Source organism: Salmo salar, chromosome 25, assembly GCF_965601325.2.
Source record: "Salmo salar chromosome 25, fSalSal1, whole genome shotgun sequence".
Lineage (NCBI taxonomy): Eukaryota > Metazoa > Chordata > Actinopteri > Salmoniformes > Salmonidae > Salmo > Salmo salar.
In genome coordinates this window covers 36,587,515-36,596,910 of record NC_138315.1, presented here as the reverse complement: position 1 = coordinate 36,596,910, position 9,396 = coordinate 36,587,515, and the positions used below count along the sequence as shown (strand labels likewise).

The window sequence follows — 9,396 nt, the reverse complement described above, 5'->3', positions numbered from 1 at the left end:
ACACTGGGGAAAACAAGTGACACCTGGAGGGGGTGGAGACAATTACGAGGACAGGTGAAACAGATCAACATTACTAGAAAAATCTGATCTCTCTCTATGGAAACTCAAGCCTCGTTCATATTGGAAGTTTTAAGTGGCTCAAATCCCCCAAAAATGTTTCCTGCTTTGAATATTCAAAGCAACTGAGAAACATCCATGGCAGGCATTGTAACTTGCTACATAACTTCTGAGTGATAGGAAGCAGGAGCACCACCCCCAATCAGGCTACACCACTGCGCACACATCCGTTGTTACTATGACAACTAGCGTAGCCATGTCAGCAAATGACTGCTGTCTGAACACAGCACATCTGATTTGGTCACTTGTATCTTGCTGTTTGGACAGTCAGTATTCTAAAACAGATTTTTTTGTTTACTGATTTGAGCAGTGTGAACATGGCTTTAGAGACAGACAGGGGTCTGGGGAAAACGACCTAACCTTGAGGCAATGCTGTTGACATTTTCTACAGATAGACAGGGTGTGTGTGTCTTTGTGTGTGTAATTGTGTGTGTGTGTGTGTGTGTGTGTGTGTGTGTGTGTGTGTGTGTGTGTGTGTGTGTGTGTGTGTGTGTGTGTGTGTGTGTGTGTGTGTGTGTGTGTGTGTGTGTGTGTGTGTGTGTGTGTGTGTGTGTGTTGTGCATGCATGTGTATGTGTGTAAGTGTTTGTGTGTGTGTGTGATTGTGCATGCATGTGTATGTGTGTAAGTGTTTGTGTGTGTGTGTGTGTGTGTGTGTGTGATTGTGTTTACACAGACAGATGAGGAGTTATTTAACAGGGAGTTGAGTACCTAAGGCTGATGGATTGGATGTAGAAAAACAAGGACGACAAGACTGCTTATTTGGACAAGGATCATACAAGGCTAGAGACTGGGAGGTAAGGAATGTGTTTGTCTGTGTGAGTGTGTGAGTGTGTGTGTGTTTGTGGTGGTATGTGGTGATTGGGGAGGAGGAGGGGCAGGCATAGTAAACTTTGACCCAGTTCAGAGAGACACCATGGGTAGGGGTCATTTGGTTCACAACAAACAGTTCAGGCATATTTCATTAATTTAACCTTTATTTCGACAGGGAGTCATGCTGAGACCAAGGTCTCTTTCTCAGATGAGCCATGCATACACGTCAGTACACATCAATACACATCAATCCTGATTCAATACCATGATCCCATTAGCAGTCCTTGGCCCCTTACACACTCAAGTTGTACAACTAATGTAGAATGCATTTGGCACAATGATACAACAGAGAGTTTTTCTGCGCAAATATAATGACAAAAGCATTGTGTAGTCAAACCTTGTGCTTGTCATTGCGGGGACCACAGCTGACTTCAGGTCGCTCTATCATAACAGCCCATCCTATCATATGAACATGTTGCACATGAAGTGTCTGCCACATGTAGATAACATATAGACTACTTGTTCCCATCTGTTAGTACAGACAAATCATTTTTGCTGAGATCACAAATCCCTCTGGGTGAGGAAGGTACAGTAGAAGGCAAGCCAGTGGGGTGATGTTCTGTAGCTCTGTCCAGACTGTCAGAAATGCAAAGGTAAATCAAACACTCTCTGTTTGATTAGTAGGTACAGAACACGGGGGAGGAACCCTTGTTTATGAATGTTTTGACAGTCAAGAATTAATCCACACACTTATATTGTCTACTACATTGTTGGGTGTGGAGCTTGCAAGAAAGGCATTTCACTGTACTTGTGCATGTGACATTAAAACTTGAAACGCACGCACACACACACACACACACACACACACACACACACACACACACACACACACACACACACACACACACACACACACACACACACACACACACACACACACACACACACACACACACACACCTGTTCTCTCCTCTTCTGCTGAGTTGTGGACAGAGCATCTGTAGAGGATAATGAAAGCCTGTCGGTGAGAAGGTCTGTCAGTGGGAAGGTCTGTCAGTGGGAAGGTCTGTCAGTGAGAAGGTCTGTCAGTGAGAAGGTCTGTCAGTGAGAAGGTCTGTCAGTGAGAAGGTCTGTCAGTGAGAAGGTCTGTCAGTGAGAAGGTCTGTCAGTGAGAAGGTCTGTCAGTGGGAAGGTCTGTCAGTGAGAAGGTCTGTCAGTGAGAAGGTCTGTCAGTGAGAAGGTCTGTCAGTGAGAAGGTCTGTCAGTGAGAAGGTCTGTCAGTGAGAAGGTCTGTCAGTGAGAAGATCTGTCAGTGAGAAGGTCTGTCAGTGAGAAGGTCTGTCAGTGAGAAGGTCTGTCAGTGAGAAGGTCTGTCAGTGAGAAGGTCTGTCAGTGAGAAGGTCTGTCAGTGAGAAGGTCTGTCAGTGGGAAGGTCTGTCAGTGAGAAGGTCTGTCAGTGGGAAGGTCTGTCAGTGGGAAGGTCTGTCAGTGAGAAGGCCTGTCAGTGAGAAGGCCTGTCAGTGAGAAGGTCTGTCAGTGAGAAGGCCTGTCAGTGAGAAGGTCTGTCAGTGAGGCACAGGATGCCTATACACGGAGCTGTGGCGCTGGGCTTGATGATTAACACACTGTAGAGCAATGGTATGATATCTTAGTGGTTTAAGCGCTGCGTTAAGGATGTTTTGAGGTTGTTTGAGGATAGAATGTGTTTGAGGATAGAATCCATTGTTAAGATAGAGAAAGAGAAGCTGATCTATTTGGGTAGCTAGGGGAATCTCTCCCATTTAGACTTGATGTGTCTTCAACCAGTCAGATCTCACAAGACCTGCCATAGACCTGGTCCCCCCTCTGCTTTTACAGCACTGAGGCATTTTAATAGATATTATGATGAACTAATGATCATTAAGGTAAGTGTGGAAAAAGGACCGCTCAGCTCTGTGCATCGTAGCGTAGCTTATCTATCTGGATGGCAGCATCCCATGTAGTGGGTTATGGTAAAGGTCCCACCCCATTGCACATGTGTGCAGTGACTGAGTGTTAAAACACTCCATAGTAACTTACATTCCCACTATACAGGCAAGTCAGATCTGCATCAATACACAACACTCAATAAATAAACTCTTACTGGGCTTCATGCTAAACTACACCGGTTAATATAAAGTGCAGGCTGCATGCATATCTTATCTCTCTACTGCACTGCATGGCGTACTAGTCATTTGCATGTTGAGTGAAGTCATCATTTAGCGGTCTCTCTCCCTGCAGTCAAGCAACATTAACAAAGCCTCTCACCCCTAATGCAAGCTCAGTTACATCACATGACAGCCGCTAGCTAGCTAGAACGCTAACAGCTAACCAGCCACAGTAAGCTAATTAGGGGTTGATAAAAAAAATGTTGTAAGGGAAAATCCAGTCTGAAATGTCAAAGTGGGAATTACAAACTTCAGAAGCCTTTTTCTTAATGTGCATATTTCTCAAAAACTCTGCACAGAAGTCTGCACAGAACTACCAGGACTCCCAGGACTGCACAGAACTACCAGGACTGCCAGGACTGCACAGAACTACCAGGACTGCCAGGACTGCACAGAACTACCAGGACTGCCAGGACTGCACAGAACTACCAGGACTGCCAGGACTGCACAGAACTACCAGGACTGCCAGGACTGCACAGAACTACCAGGACTGCCAGGACTGCACAGAACTACCAGGACTGCCAGGACTGCACAGAACTACCAGGACTGCCAGGACTGCACAGAACTACCAGGACTGCCAGGACTGCACAGAACTACCAGGACTGCCAGGACTGCACAGAACTACCAGGACTGCCAGGACTGCACAGAACTACCAGGACTGCCAGGACTGCACAGAACTACCAGGACTGCCAGGACTGCACAGAACTACCAGGACTGCCAGGACTGCACAGAACTACCAGGACTGCCAGGACTGCACAGAACTACCAGGACCTTAGATCAATGGAAACACTCAAGTTTTTTAATCCTGTATCTCTTGACACATTCCTGAAAATAGTCATGCCCTCTAAACCTTCCAGCTGTTTACTGGACCCTATTCCAACTAAACTACTGAAAGAGCTACTTCCTGTGCTTGGCCCTCCTATGTTGAACATAATACACGGCTCCCTATCCTCCGGATGTGTACCAAACTCACTAAAAGTGGCAGTAATAAAGCCAAACTTGAAAAAGCCAAACCTTGACCTGGAAAAAAATATATACAGTACCTACACGTACGCTACGGTCACAAGAAGCAGGCTTCCTTATTCTTCCTAGAATTTCTAAGCAAACAGCTGGAGGCAGGGCTTTCTCCTATAGAGCAACATTTTATGGAAAGGTCTGCCGATCCATGTGAGAGACGCAGACTCAATCTCAACCTTTAACTCTTTACTGAAGACTCATCTCTTCAGTAGGTCCTATGATTGAGTGTAGTCTGGCCTAGGAGTGTGAAGGTGAACGGAAAGGCACTGGAGTAACGAACCGCCCTTGCTGTCTCTGCCTGGCCGGTTCCCCTCTCTCCACTGAGATTCTCTGCTCTGACCCTATTACGGGGGCTGAGTCACTGGCTTGCTTGCGCTCTTCCATCCTTCCTGTCCTCGGGCTTGTGCGGTGGGGGAGATCTTCGTGGGCTATAATCGGCCTTGTCTCAGGGTAGTAAGTTAGTGATCTGTGATATCCCTTTAGTGGTGTGGGGGCTGTGCTTTGGCAAAGTGGGTGGGGTAATATCCTGCTTGGTTGGCCCTGTCCGTGGGTAACTTTGGATGGGTCCACAGTGTCCCCCCCCCCCCCCTCATTCTCCAGTATCTATGCTGCAATAGTCTATGTGCCAGGGTGTAATATTTGGTGTAATTCCCCATGCACCTGCTGTCTCAATCTCTGAATGCTCGGCTATGAAAAGTCCACTGACATTAACCCTGAGGTGCTGACTTTTTGCACCCTCTATAACCACTGTGATTATTATCTCACCCTGCTGGTCATCTATGAACGTTTAAACATCTTGAAGAATGATCTATCAATTAATGGCTATGTACTCTTATGATCTCCACCTGGCACCACCAGAAGAGGAGTGGTCAACCCTCAGAGCCTGGTTCCTCTCTGTTTCTTCCTAGGTTCCTGCCTTTCTAGGGAGTTTTTCCTAGCTGCCGTGCTTCTACATCTGTATTGCTTGCTCTTTGGGGTTTTAGGCTGGGTTTCTTTATAAGGACTTTGTGACATCTGCTGATGTAAAAAGGGCTTTATAAATTAAATTGATTGATTCATTGCTTTAAAAAAAAAATACAATACAAGTTTTAAATGTCCTGCATTAAAGGAAAGTTCTCCTGCAACAGGGGGATCAAAATAAGATTTTAAATCTGTACTTAGAGTTCAAAGGTTATAAAACAACCCTGGGGTGAATGGATTTTGATCCCATTACTGAGGGTACTGAGAGACAGACAACCTTGAAGACTAGTCTTCTGCTTACCATAACTATGCAACAAGCCATTACAGTTTCACTGCAGAATTAGACATTTATCCACGTTTCTCCAAAAGTGTTTTAAACACTGTGTTGACTCCTCCTGCTCAGCATCATTCCGTTTCTCCAAACGTTAAATTTCAAAGTGTTTTTAAGGGTTCCGTTCTGGGATAGGGCTAAAACATGACATTTTGGCATTCATTCCAAGTGGTTAATTTAAGGGTTAAGGTTTGGGATAGGGTTTGAACACGAGACCTTCCGATCCACAGTCATTAGGGTACACAGTCATAATGTAATAGAGCACACTGTTGCCCATAGTGGCCGGTTTTGAAGGCATTTCATAACGTCCAATTTCGAAGTCACTCTCTGCCTGGACTATGACCATGGGTTTAAATACTTCACACATATTTTAAGTATATTCTTTACCTGTAAATAGCAGAGAGTATAATATACTGTAATGGTTCTGGCTGTGTGTATTGGTGTTTGTGTGGTGGGCTATATATTTGTTTTAGTGTGGGTGGTAGAATGGAAAACCTACTGTATGTCAGCGGTGTTGAATTATTGAACAAAGTTATCACCATGAGTGTAGTCATTCAGATAGATTTGAGTGTGTACTCTTAATTGTGTGTGTTTACTTGCCTTTGTACTAATGTCAGGATGTGCATTAGGTGTGTACCAGCAGCTGTTGAATTATTGAACAAACCATTATCACTTTGGCAGATTGTGATATTTGCAGTTCTATTAGTGTTGCCCTGACGATAATGGGTCTCAACATTACCCCTTTGGAAGAACAGGGTAACACGTCAGTTTTACTTAAGGATCCTCTTAAGGATCGGCCCCTTTTTTTCAATTTTCGCCTAAAATGACATACCCAAATCTAACTGCCTGTAGCTCAGGCCCTGAAGCAAGGATATGCATTTTCTTGGTACCATTTGAAAGGAAACACTTTGAAGTTTGTGGAAATGTGAATGAAATGTAGGGGAATATAACACATTAGATCTGGTAAAAGACAATACAAAGAAAAAAACAACTGTTTTTTGTATTTTCTTTGCACCATCATCTTTGAAATGCAAGAGAAAGGCCATAATGTATTATTCCAGCCCAGTTGCAATTTAGATATTGGCCACAAGATGGCAGCAGTGTATGTGCAAAGTTTTAGTCTGATCCAATGAACCATTGCATTTCTGTTTTGTATCAAGATTTTGTATCAGGACTGCCCAAATGTGCTTAATTTGTTAATGAATAACTTTTCATGTTCAAAACTATGCACTCTCCTCAAACAATAGTATGGTATTCTTTCACTGTAATAGCTACTATAAATGTAAGTTTTCTGCCAATATCAGATATGTCTATGTCCTGGGAAATGTTCTTGTTACTTACAACCTCATGCTAATCGCTTTAGCCTACGTTAGCTCAACCGTCCCGCAGGGGACCCACCAATCCTGAAGACACACACACACACACACAAACTCACGCGCATACACACATGTTCACACACATATGTCCCATGTCCCCACGTCCTGCCACGTTTCTGATCTTTGTATCCCAGGGGGGTGGAGAGCCACAGTAGGATAAATGAACTTGCCAACATTTCACTGTCTGCCCTTTTTTTGTTGTTGCCCTGAGTGATGGATGAACTAACCATGTATCCTGTGTACGTACGCACACACACACACACACACACACACACACACACACACACACACACACACACACACACACACACACACACACACACACACACATACACATACACATACACATACACATACACTGACTGCTTTGGGGCACTAAAAGAACCACGAGGGAGGGTTTTTCAGCGATGGCCTGCGCATGTCAGAATATGTGCTTACACCATGGCAACATGCGCTGGCTCAACAGTATTACAGAGCACGGCTGTCCTTTAATGTCTCTGAAGACTAGAGATTAAACAACAGTCTCACACACACACACCCACGCACAGAGGAGTTGGCTGTTGGGTTGAGGTGGTACTATTAAGTGTAATGTACAGATGTAGCATCTTAATTTGATCAGCCTGTTGCAGTAAAAGTAAAACTTGGGATGTATTTGAGGTTTAAAAAAGTATTCTGAAGTTTGTAATTTCCACTTTGAAAATGTCCAACTTGATTTTTCCTCACGAAAAATATATCAACCGCTACAAAAATGTCCATTAATTATAATCCATATAATAATTCACATTTCCTGTTGCTGCAGGATAATTTCCCTGCTGTAGCAAACTGGCTCAATTTAAGGTCCAACATCTGTATATACGTATGCATGTGTGTGTGTGTAATGTCTAAACATACGTTGTTTATGTTTACGTAACCAAGGGTGTGAGAGTGCCTCTCCTCTCACACAGAGGTGGTGGAGAACAGCTGAGGCAATGGAGGGTAACTGCTGCTCTCAGGAGAAATATGTGAGAGAAGTGTGTGTGTACCACATGTTTACATAACCTGGGGTGTGAGAGGGTATTTCCTGTTACTCAGACATAGGAGAGAACAGCTGAGGGTAACTATGATCCTCTGTGGTTGGATGTGTGGTATCTGGGATACGTGTCTAGCCTTTCCCTCGGTGTCAGAAACCCTTTACTCCAGGTTTAGAGTCACCTCTGACCCCTCTTACCACACTGAGGTCCACATCCCCTGACTCCTATAAACCTGACAGGCATTACACAGCACAACAGAATAACAAAAACATGATCTCTCTCTGATGAACTGACCCTGAACACAGGGGAAACAATGTGAGGCTTTTAAAGTACGCGGATGACATGGCTCTGGTAGGGCTCTTATTAAAGATGCTACGTCAGACGGGGACAGCTATTTTAAACAGACCAACAACCTTCAAGAATAGTGTCGGTCAAGTGCCCTCCACATCAATGTGGAAAAGACAAAGGAGCTGATCATCAATGGCAACAACTTCCCAATGTTCTAACCACTCTCTCTGAACGACCAACCAGTGGAGGTGGTTGACTGTTTTAAATACCTAGGGACACAAATTGATAATAAGCTGAGTTTTACAGAGAATTCAGACTGTATTTTTTTTTAAAGCAAGCCAACGCCTGTTCTTAATCAGGAAATTAAAAGGGTTTGGGGTCAGCCAGGATCTTCTGGAGAGGGTGTACAGCAGCTTGGTGGAGACCATCCTTACGTTCAATATGACAGTCTGGTATGGTAATCTGAGCGTGAGGAGCAAAAGCAAACTGACCAGAATAGTAAACACAGCCAGCAAAGTAATTGGCTGACCACAGGCACAGTTGAGCATTCTGTTCCACAAGGCAACCAAAAATACCAAAAATGACCCCTCCCACCCTCTAGACCCTCAGTTCGAGAGGCTTCCCTCTGCGCTTCAGAATGCCAGAATGCCATGGGCAAGATTAACTTTTTCAAACATTCATTCTCCCCTACTAAATGCAAAGTAGATTGTATCTGTATATGTGCAGTTGGGAACAGTTGTGAGTGAATGTATTAATGTCCTCTATGTTGTTAGTGTATGCAACATGATGGACTGACTGGTTTAAATGTGTATGATGTGAGAATGTATGTGTATGTGATTCTTTTAATGAAGGTGATGCCAAAGAAAAATGTTCATGCTGGATGGACAATAAAGTTTTTATTCTATTCACTCTCTCTCTCTCTCTCTCTCTCTCTCTCTCTCTCTCTCACTTTCTCTTTCTCTTTCTCTCTCGCTTGCTCTCTGGGTTTTAAAGGTTGTTGACATTGAATTCCAGCACAGACTGATTGTTTTGTTGACAAATTGTTCTTAAAGAGTAGAGGTGAGAAAATGGGTGAATGTGTGAATGGGTGAATGTGTGAATGGGTGGATGGGTGAATGTGTGAATGGGTGAATGGGTGGAGCACGAAAACACCTTTTTAATGTCAAGTCAAAAAGACACATACGATACACACACTACTGTGTGACTGTTCTTTTGTGGCACTGGCGTTTCCAAGGTGGAAGCAGGTCTGTAAGCGTTAGGAAGGGGTGTGGTAACCTGTCACCTAAAACCACTTAAATC

General features: G+C 44.0%; 1 long non-coding RNA gene across 1 annotated transcript; it reads left to right on the top strand.

Moving 5' to 3' along the window:
- The first annotated feature begins 678 nt into the window (after nucleotides 1-678).
- LOC123730551 (uncharacterized) lies at nucleotides 679-6,974 on the top strand. Its single transcript, XR_006762021.2, has 2 exons — nucleotides 679-913; nucleotides 3,415-6,974. It is a non-coding gene; the product is annotated as an uncharacterized LOC123730551 (long non-coding RNA).
- The last annotated feature ends 2,422 nt before the right edge of the window (nucleotides 6,975-9,396 follow it).